The sequence below is a fragment of the Triticum dicoccoides genome, chromosome 4A (assembly GCF_002162155.2).
Source record: "Triticum dicoccoides isolate Atlit2015 ecotype Zavitan chromosome 4A, WEW_v2.0, whole genome shotgun sequence".
Lineage (NCBI taxonomy): Eukaryota > Viridiplantae > Streptophyta > Magnoliopsida > Poales > Poaceae > Triticum > Triticum dicoccoides.
Genome location: NC_041386.1, coordinates 407,710,012 through 407,720,696, shown reverse-complemented (window position 1 = coordinate 407,720,696; position 10,685 = coordinate 407,710,012).

Here is a 10,685-nt window from a genome sequence, read left to right as displayed (position 1 = left end):
ATTTTGAATTTTGAAGGCGGGAAGATACTACTGGCGCACCATGGGCAGGTGCGCCATTAGTAAGTTTGAATTTTTTGAATTTTTTTGCCTCTCGAGATCTTAAAAGCCCCGTATCTTTTTTCTGTTAGGTTTTTGAGGATTTTGAAAATGTTTAACGGGGTTCCCCCCGTTAAAATCGGATGTAACTTTTCGAGTAGATGATTTTTCATATAAAAAACTTTTTCATCCGAGTTAGTATGCAAAAGTTATGCCCATTTTTACAAATTCTCGAGAGATTTTGCAAATGAAGTCGAAATTCATATTTGCAAATTTTCCCAACAACTAGACCACATATCACATGGGAAACTTATTTTCTTTTATTTTTTTGACATTTTCATCATTTTCTTTTATTTTTTTTAAAACTGAAAAGGCGATCCACCGGGGGGGGGTGCATTCGGTGGAAGTGGTGGCCAAGTTACTAATGGTGCACCGTGGCATGGTGCGCCATTACTAGTTCAACTAGTAATGGCGCACCACTCCCACGGTGCGCCATTAGTAGTTTTGACAAAAATTTAAAAAAAAATAATTTTTTTTACTAATGGCGCACCGTGGATGTGGTGCGCCATTACTAGTTCAACTAGTAATGCCGCACCACTCCCACGGTGCGCCATTAGTAGTTTTGAAAAAATTAAAAAAAATTTACTAATGGCGCACCATGGACGTGGTGCGCCATTAGTGTCTACCACACTAATGGCGTACCAACACATGGTGCGCCATTAGTATATAGTAATGGCGCACCACATGTCTGGTACGCCATTAGTGTCAATTCCATCTATAGCCCTTTTCCTAGTAGTGTGTACTCGGGTTAGTTATACAACCATCTAAATATTATCTTCACAACACATGACATGAATATAAGAGTAGTAAATTCCTATATAAATACGAACTACATGTACATACGATCTCAAATTCAAATATATGTATCCATTTTATGTTGAATTCAAATCATCGTACATGTATGGTCTAGCTAGATTTTCGGAATCTAAACCATGTATGATACTACGTACAATGTGTTTAACACGCACAACACACACAAACACCATTTAGACTAGTAAGGTACATGTGCATTGCACGCATGAGATTTGGCAACCAAATTATGAATAAATACCACATTATAGCCTGTAAGCTCTTAGTCATATATGCATGATGTAGATGTTCGTTTAATTCTTATAGTTCATCTCATTCAAAATCATTTAGTTTTTATAATAAAGATAATCTATTTTAAGATTCATGGAATTGTGCGTTGTAAAGCATAAAGTAAAAACAAATAATGGCGATTCATTTAAAAAAATTGCGCAATTATGATACGGAAGATTCTAGAACAAAGGAGAAGTGCTTGTGGTTTGAATTTTGTGTATTATGCTTAAGTTCAACCACGGAGTCTTCTAGATTGTACACGTGGCAAAATCGGTTGGAATGTAGATGATATCCAATGGCCAGTAGTGCTCGGATTTGCCATCTCTGCACCGTCGGATTGGCTTCATCCAATGACCATCTTTCAAAGTTATTCACAAACTATATAGGGGTATAGATATACATATGTGATGCGAAAGCCACCCATCATCTCCAATTAGATAAATGTGTCCATGCATGGATGCAATGTGGCCAAACGATGTCTGCTATCAGTATCTCCAATTCAAATCAGTCTGACCTTGTTCAATGTGTATATAGTATAGCATGCTCGTTTCCAAACCACACCGAGTATATCTCAGTTATAATCATGCATGCATGCATGGGTTTCAAACATCATGATCTCTTATTCAAATATTTGAGTTCAACATTACATTGATTTTGACCTCACCTAGTCTTTTACACCCACACAGTCGTCTTCTCTTTATAAGTGTACCACTAACTTTCTCTCATGCATGCATGCACACACACTACCACTCGGCATTATCCATCGCACACATGCAATCTTTTTCTTTAGGTTGGTCTCCCATGCATGCACACACACACACACCTCCCCCTCTTCATCATTCCGGGAATTCTTTATCTCCCACGTGCATGCACAATGATCGATGTTCCTCTATGTGTGTGTACATATAGCTAGGTCTTTCCCAGTTTTCCACCCAAACCGATCAATCTATATATCTAGTGAGGTCTCACCCTCTTTCCCATGTACACATCGATCGATCTATACCTCTCTATAAAGGATTACATAGCTAATACACCCACATTAATTATATATCGAGCGTCCCCCTCTCATCATCCATGTCTTCCGCTTCATCTCTCAGATGCGTGCACAGTGGCAAAGACAGGGAGCAGCAAGGGCCCTGCCCCTCCCTAACATCACTATATATTGAGGCTAATATGAATGTGATCAGTAGATCAATTGCTGGTAAAATGGTTTAAGTTGATGAATTGCCCCTCCTCATAATGGATTAGCAATGCTTGGCCCCCTAGCCCATTTATTTTTCATGGCTCCGCCACTGTGCGCAACCGCGCACGTTCTCGCCCCCTCTCGTTAAATATCAATCTCGCACTTGTGCACTCCTTCATAGTCTCCCTCCACTTGGCCCCTTACACCATCTTCCAGCCCCCCACCAGATTCTGCCACATGTACAATCTAGAAGACTCCATGGTTGAACTTAATCATAATGCACAAAACACAAGTTCTTCTCCTTTGTTCTAGAATATTCCGTATCATAACTACCCAAACCTTTTTTCTAGTTGAATTGCCATTATTTATTTTTACTTTATGCTTGACGACGCACAATTCCATGAATCATAAGATCGATTAACTTTTTTATAAAAACTAATTGATTTTGAATGAGATGAACTATAAGAGTTAAAGGAAGTCTACATCATGCATGTATGACTCAAAGCTTACATGCTATAGTGTGGTATTTATTCATAATTTGGTTGCCAAATCTGATGTGTGCAATGCACGTGTACCTTACTAGTACTTCCAGTGTGTGAAAAACACGTAAAATAGAATTCCAATGGCACGCTACATAGTGTCTCTCCCTTTTTCAGTTCATGGAGCCACGTGGCACATGTGGAGGCATTGTCGCGACCTCATGGATTGATCATAGTGATGTGATGCTGGTTCCAGAAGAATGTACTCGTCCTCTCTCACACAAACCGGCAGTACATGCATGAAGTGAAGATGTGCACGCACACACTCATTTCCATGCACGCACACGCGGGTACACGGTGGGACGCATTTTTTTACAAAGATCCACCCCATGTGATAATTTGACGCGTGTAAAGTCCTTCACTTCATTGATGGTAAATTAATACAGCGCATCCAAATTGAGTGGATGTGAGGGAGGAAGTAGTTGAGAAAGACATTACTACTCCACAGCGTGCATGCGAGTAGTTAAATCATGGGTTGCTACATCCATTGGTCTCCTTCTTATTTTGAGCCAATTTTTGACCATATTTTTAAGTAACAAAATATTTATGCATGTCATAAAAAGTGGCACAAAAAGGGGCCAACAAACCAGGACGTAGACATCATGATCAATTTTTGCCTTGACTGTTGTTGGTGGACTTTGTATTTAAATATGGACGGAGTGGAGTAGTAATATCTTTATCTTAGCCTTGTAGGGCTCTCCCAACGCCTAGGCTCGCCTCCCCGCCTCGCCCACCGGATCCCGCCATGGAGGATCTCGCCATGGATAATCCCTTAGATCCCAGGATCCTGCAGGCTGCCCTCTCGCTGCAGCCCGTAGCACTGTCGCCTTTGAGCGAAGCCCACATGTGTTTTAAAGGGCATCCATTGCTCTGGAATCATAGATCGGTGGCACCGGAGGACATGCCAGGGCTGCATTTCAGGTGGTGGGCAGCGAGGGAAAATTGGATCGAGGAAGCGTCGCATCAATTGGAGAGAAGTTTGAAGGAGCCGTGCCTGGCGAAGCACAAGGCAGAGGCGCAAGTCGACCTCAGGGGAGAGATGTTGAGGGATGCCAACATCTGACAACGTCGTGTTGATTTTGAGCTGGGGCTAATGGCAGAGATCATATTCACGAAGTCGACTATGGAGGAAAGAACGCGCATGCCTGCAGAATGCCATGAGCAGCCGGTGCAACTGTTCAAATTGGCGGTAGGAGAAGCCAAATCCAGGGACCAGCTACGGTGGCGTCGCTGGGCATGCATCGTAGGCAAGGTGAGCTGCCCTCCTTCCACCCAGTGATGTACTGACCTACTCAGTTGCTGCTGAAGTGAACTTGCAACGCCATGTCGATTTGCCACCTTGACAATCACTCTATCTATATGTATTGTATTCCTGTGAAAATACTTGGTCGTTTGGAAAAAGATGGTAATTGATTTATCACTAGTTTTGATTGCTTGGTCATGACAATCACCTGAAGCCACAACCTGAATTCTCCATCGCGTAATACTTACGGTCGGTCGCACCAACAGACGGTCGGTCGCACCCGCGTCTCACCGAAGGGACACCCTTCGGCTTGGTCTGACATGTATGACCAGTTACATCACAAACTTGTGCGACCGCTCGAGTCGTTATCCCTCGACGACATGCCCGATCAGCTCAATAAGTAGAAGGAGTTCATCGACAGCTTGGTAGAGCTGCTGAAGGAGAGCCTCGACGACATGCCCGCTGATCTCAATGAGCAGGGGAAGTTGACCGTTGGCTTGGTGATGCTACTGAAGAAGAGCTTTGCCTCGGATAAGAAGGCGACCGGCAAAATCCTACAACTTCAGGAGGAAAATGCAAAGATCTGCCATGAGCTCGACCTGCTGAAGGAGGAGAACACCGGCTGGAAGGAACTACATGAGAAGAGTAGTTCCTCGGGGAAGATGTTTCACGCCCTCATCATGGAACAGAAAGAGGAGTTTGCGAATCTCCATATCAAGCACCCGGCTGCTGTCAAGGTACGTAATGCGCCCGTGAAAGAGATGATGAAGGCCCGCATGGAGAAATCATGCGTCATGGACAGAATGAAGATGGCAGAGGAGATGTGCGGGAAGATGGAGGTCGTGGCAGCGAAGAAGAAGCGGTTACGACTCCACGGACAACAACCCTTCATGTAGTAGAGAGGAGCGCCCCAGACTTGTGTGTGCGTCTTGCTTCTTTGGGGGGGGGGGATAATCTTCCTTCTTCTTTTGCTCCTGTGTTTCTTCTATTGCTTCGGGTGTTTCGCCGCACATGTCATGTTCACTGGGAGGCATGAATAGAACAATGCTAACGATGAGCGGCGCTGTGGGATCGATGACTAGCAAATTAGATCATTTTTTATCGCCATAACGCACCGGGCTGCCATGTTTCATGCTCCTCCGTCATACTAGTACTCCATTGGAAAACTTGAAGTATACCGCATGGTACTCTGCTCCTCCTCAGGTCGTCGACAACATTTATACAAGCACTCAAATCACAAGGCCCTGCCTTCCAACAGTAATGAGTCGTCAAATCACAAAGGCCCTCGCCTCTCGTGAAAATGACCAAGCGAGACTGCCCCGGCCTGTAGCCTTTTAAATGTATACTTTTGTACAGTAGTAGTATCGATGGATTGCGCCATGAAGCAAAACTAACAAGATGAAATTAAAGAAAAAGGTGGTACATATAGAGAGCGCTTGCCACCAAATTATGCATATAGTACTATTAAAAAAGCTAGTGCGTGCTTAGACACTACAAAAAAAGACACATCCGTGACATTTTGGGCCGAATGAAAAAAAATATGTCATACTTATGATACTTCTATGAAAATAATTGTGGCAAAACCCAGTATCATCATTGATGTGATGGGCTCCTACTTATATGACAAAAAATCATGACAGAAAATGGGCTTTTCGTCCTGGGCGGGCCGGAGACGCAGCTGCACGACATTCTTTGGGCCGTCCATGACGGAGAAAACCGTGGTAGAAGCGAGTGAGAGGGAAATAGCAGGGGAGTTCCCATTTATGGTGGGTGGTCGAGGGCCGAGCGATGTGCGTTTCTCTCGTACGTACGCGTGTGTGTGTGAGGCGTTGCGCACTAACTAAACCTGAGCGAGGTATTTGGCTCTAACTGAACCCGAGCGATTGCACTGCAGGCTACGCATTACTGAACCCGAGCGATTGATCGATCCCTTGCTGCTAATTGAACCCGAGTGATTCCTTCGCTACTGCTGCTAACTGAAGCCGATCGAACACTGTTGCCTCTTTCCCTGGATGAACAATGAGCGTTGTTGAGGGGGTTTGGATGAATAGTTCCCGGTGGGGGGTTGGATGAACAGGAACCCGTGGTAGTAGAGGCCATTGCCGGTGGATGAACAATACCCCGATCGATCAAGCTGGTCGATGAACAGGACCCAGTGGAGGGCTGGATGAACGGGACCCCGTGGAGGGATGGTTGAATAGTAGCCGGTGGAGGGATGGTTGAACAGTAGCCGGTGGAGGGCTGGATGAACAATAGCCCGTAGAGGGGTGGTTGAAGAGGAACCCCGTGGAGAGGGATGGTTGAACAGTAGCCAGTGGAGGAGCGCACGGTGGAGGCTGGATGAACAGGAGCCCATGGATGAACAGTCGCAGGTGGAGGCTGGAGGAGGTCGACGGTGGATGAACAGTAGCCCGTGGAGGCAGTCGACGGTGGAGATGAACAACATCCCGTGGAGTCTCGTTTTTGCGGTACGCCACACCCCTCCCGATGAACAAGACCCCCATTTCGACCGTAGCGCTCCAACAGAAGTCTGTTTCCTCTGGTTTTTGGTATGCCACACCCATACCAATCAACAGGACCCCGTTTCGACCGTAGGAGGTCCGTTTCCTCCGTTTTGCGGTACGCCAGACCCCTCCCGATGAACAGGATCCCATTTCCACCGTGGCCAGTCGAACACAAGGTTGTTTCCTCTGTTCTGCAGTACGCCAGGCCTCGTTTCCATCGCCTGTTCCGTCCAAGCCGGTTGGCTCCCGATGAACAGCACGTGTTCCGTTGCCTCTCGATAAACACGACGCATTCCGTTGCCTCCCCATGAACACGATGACGACATAGTTTCTCCGCTCCGACCCAGCCACAACCATGTACACGAGCCCTGGTCATACATATGCACGAGTAGGCGTTCGAGACCCCGCCCGTATGTACGTACATGGCCGTATTTACTTTCTTGCAACATGGCCGCTGTACGTACGTGTACATGCTACGTGCGCACCTCTACTACCACACATGCCCTTCCATACATGGCCACGGTTCATCGCTGCAGCCTGCAGACAGACCGATTGTATGTATGTACACGTTCGCAACCAGAATGACAACGCTACGTACGCTTCGACCAGGTGGGTCCCGACTGTCAGGCACTTCCTTGCATGCGAAGATGTAGTTGGTGGGTACTAGCAGTGAGGGGGGCGAATCATTTTTTGGCACGTAATATGGACGCACTTCCTTGCGTGCGAAGATGTAGCTGGTGGGTCCCAGCAGTTAGGGGGAAACATTTTTTTCTCAAAATACGGTGGCCCGTCTGATGTGTCACACCCACGATGCGGCTATATCTCCCACGTGTCGGAGCATGACTTAGAGGCATAACCGCATAGTAGGCATGTCGCAAGAGGGCTAATCTTTACACATACCATGTACTGAATAAGAAAGGGATAAAGAGTTGGCTTAGAACCACCACTTCACACAATACATAAATATAGCATTACATCATCCAGATACAATCAAGGTCCGACTACAGAACCAAATAAAGAAAGACAACCCCTAATGCAAAAGATACCCGACCGGCCCAACTGGGCTCCACTACTGATTGTCCGGAAAGGAAACATAGTAACGTCCTGAATCCTCGTCGAACTCCCACTTGTGCTCAGTCGCGTCCCCTGCACTGGCATCATCGGCACCTGCATCTGGTTTTGGAAGTAATCTGTGAGTCACGGGGACTCAGCAATCTCACACCCTCATGATCAAGACTATTTAAGCTTATGGATAGGAAAGGTAGTGAGGTGGAGCTCCAGCAAGCACTAGCATATATAGTGGCTAACTTACGCAAAAGAGAGCGAGAAGAGAAGCAAAGCACGGTCTAGAAGCTACAAAGATCAAGAAGTGGTCCCGAAACTACTTACATTCAGGCATAACACGCGACCGTGTTCTCTTCCCGGACTCTGCCAAAAATAGACCATCACGGCTACACTCGCGGTTGATTAATTTTAATTAAGTTAAGTTTCAAGTTCTCTACAACCGAACATTAACAAATTCCCATCTGCCCATAACCATGGGCACGGCTTTCGAAAGTTCAAAACCTCGCAGGGGTGTCCCAACTTAGCCCATCACAAGCTCTCATGGTCAACGAAGGATATTCCTTCTCCCAGGACGACCCGGAATCCCGGTTACAAGACATTTCGACAATGGTAAAACAAGACCAGCAAAGCCACCCGAATGTGACGACAAATCCCGATAGGAGCTGCACATATCTCATTCTTAGGGCACACCGGATGGGCAAGACATCGGTTTGGCATAGACCTTGGTTGCCCAGGGGGCGCAGGACATCGCCCAAGTTGGACCAACACTTATAGAAGCACTGGCCCGGGGGGGTTAAAATAAAAATGACCCTTGAGTCTGCGAAACCCAAGGGAAAAAGGCTTAGGTGGCAAATGGTAAAACCAAGGTTGGGCCTTGCCGGAGGAGTTTTATTCAAGGCGAACTAGGGTGGCAAGAGTGAAACAAAACACCATGCATAAGGACGAGCCTTCCACCCTTTACCAAGTATATAGATGCATTAAAGTAAACAAGATATAATAATGATATCCCAACAATAATCATGTTCCAACAAGGAACAAACTCCATCTTCACCTGCAACTAGCAACACTATAAGAGGGGCTGAGCAAAGCGGTAACATAGCCAAACAACGGTTTGCTAGGGAAGGTGGGTTAGAGGCTTGACATGGCAATATGGGAGGCATGATATAGCAAGTGGTAGGTATCGCGGCATAGCAATAGAGCGAGAAACTAGCAAGCAAAGATAGAAGTGATTTCGAGGGTATAGTCATCTTGCCTGCAAAGTTCTCCGAGTTGACGTAAGCTTGATCCTCGTAAGCATACTCAATTGGTTCCTCGATCCCGATCTCGTCTCCCGGCTCTACCCAAAGCAAGAACACAAGCAAAGGAAATAACAATCAACCACGGTGCAATGCACAAGCAACATGATGCAAAACATGGCATGATATGCGGGATGTGATATGCAATGCATATGCGTGCTTCGAAAGGGAAAGATTTAACCAGGCATCAACTTGGCAAACCAAGTGTGCCGCTGGAAAGATCAGTTGATTTCGGTCGAAATTGATATAAAGATCACCGGAATCGGATGCACGGTCTGCAAATGGCAAGCAAAACGAGAATCGCACAATTCTGCGATTAACGGCATGATGCCTTTTAAATTTCAACAAGAAGCTAAGCTACTGCACTCTAACATAGCAACAAAGCACATGGTAGTGATCTACTCAAGATTCTTGACAAAATATGAACACTGAGCTACGGCTAAATCACACAAGAGCAGGTTCAAACAATCATGGCAAAAGTGCAAAAGATATCAGCTTCACAGACTTAGTGAAAATACTAACATGTCAGGAACTTACATCAGGAAGCAATGTTTAGAGCAAGATGACAACATGCTACAGGAAACGATCATAGGAAAGAAAGGCATGGCGTGAATCAATTCAAATCATAGAACAAAAGTCCCTTACTGACCATAAGCCAAAAGGGCGCAGAAAATATGATGGCACCCATGTAAACATAGCAAGTTTCATTAACAGATTCAGACTTAGCAGAAAACTGTACATGGCAAAAACAGATTTATGAAGGCCTCTTTGCGAGCCTGATTCACTCAACACAAGGCATTGCATGACAATATAAGCATAGCATCAGCAAGAAGGCATGGCAAGAACAATCTCATAGCATGCATGGATGAACTACAACAACCTTGGCAAAATTGATTAACACGTAAACAATCTGCCAGGAACATTTTATAGCAAAAGTAGAGCAAGATTGAGTCATGCTAGGGCACTCCATAAATGCAAATAGGGACATGGATGGATATATCACAACCATATGCCCAAATCATCCTTACTGAACATACTCAAAAGAAGCATGGATCTCTCTGTAGCAACATGAATACATGGCATAAAAATAACAGCAGGGAAATGACTTAGTGAAATTCTAAGTCCCTGAAATCAGCAATATCATGAGGAGCTACTTTGCATGCTTGTGCTAGTAACTATATTGATCACAAAAATACATAGAATACACCCCTGTAGAGATGGCATGGAATATCCCAAAACACATGTAGAGATCATGCCCATATGCAGCACACAACAAATGTAGCAAAAATGACAAATGCTCATAATCTGATAAGAACCAGCACCTAACATTTTATAGCACTCTTGCATCAACGATTTGGACATCAAGATGGACTCAAACAAGCATGGCACAATGGAACAAAATGAAGAGCACATCATGATGAACATTTTGATATCTCATGCATGCAAAACGGATCTACGGATGAGGAGTTATAGCATGTTGAACAATGCATGAAAATATGATTGGGAGAAGACTTAGGGAAAATAGACATTCGAGATTCCAGATCTAGGGTTCATCGGTGGCGCGCGAACCGAGGTCAATCGGAGCACTCACCGGAGTGGATCTCGCTGGAGAAGACAGGGGTGGCGGCCGGAGTGGTGGGCGAGGCGGATCCGGTCCGGCCCGACCAGAACCGGTCGGCG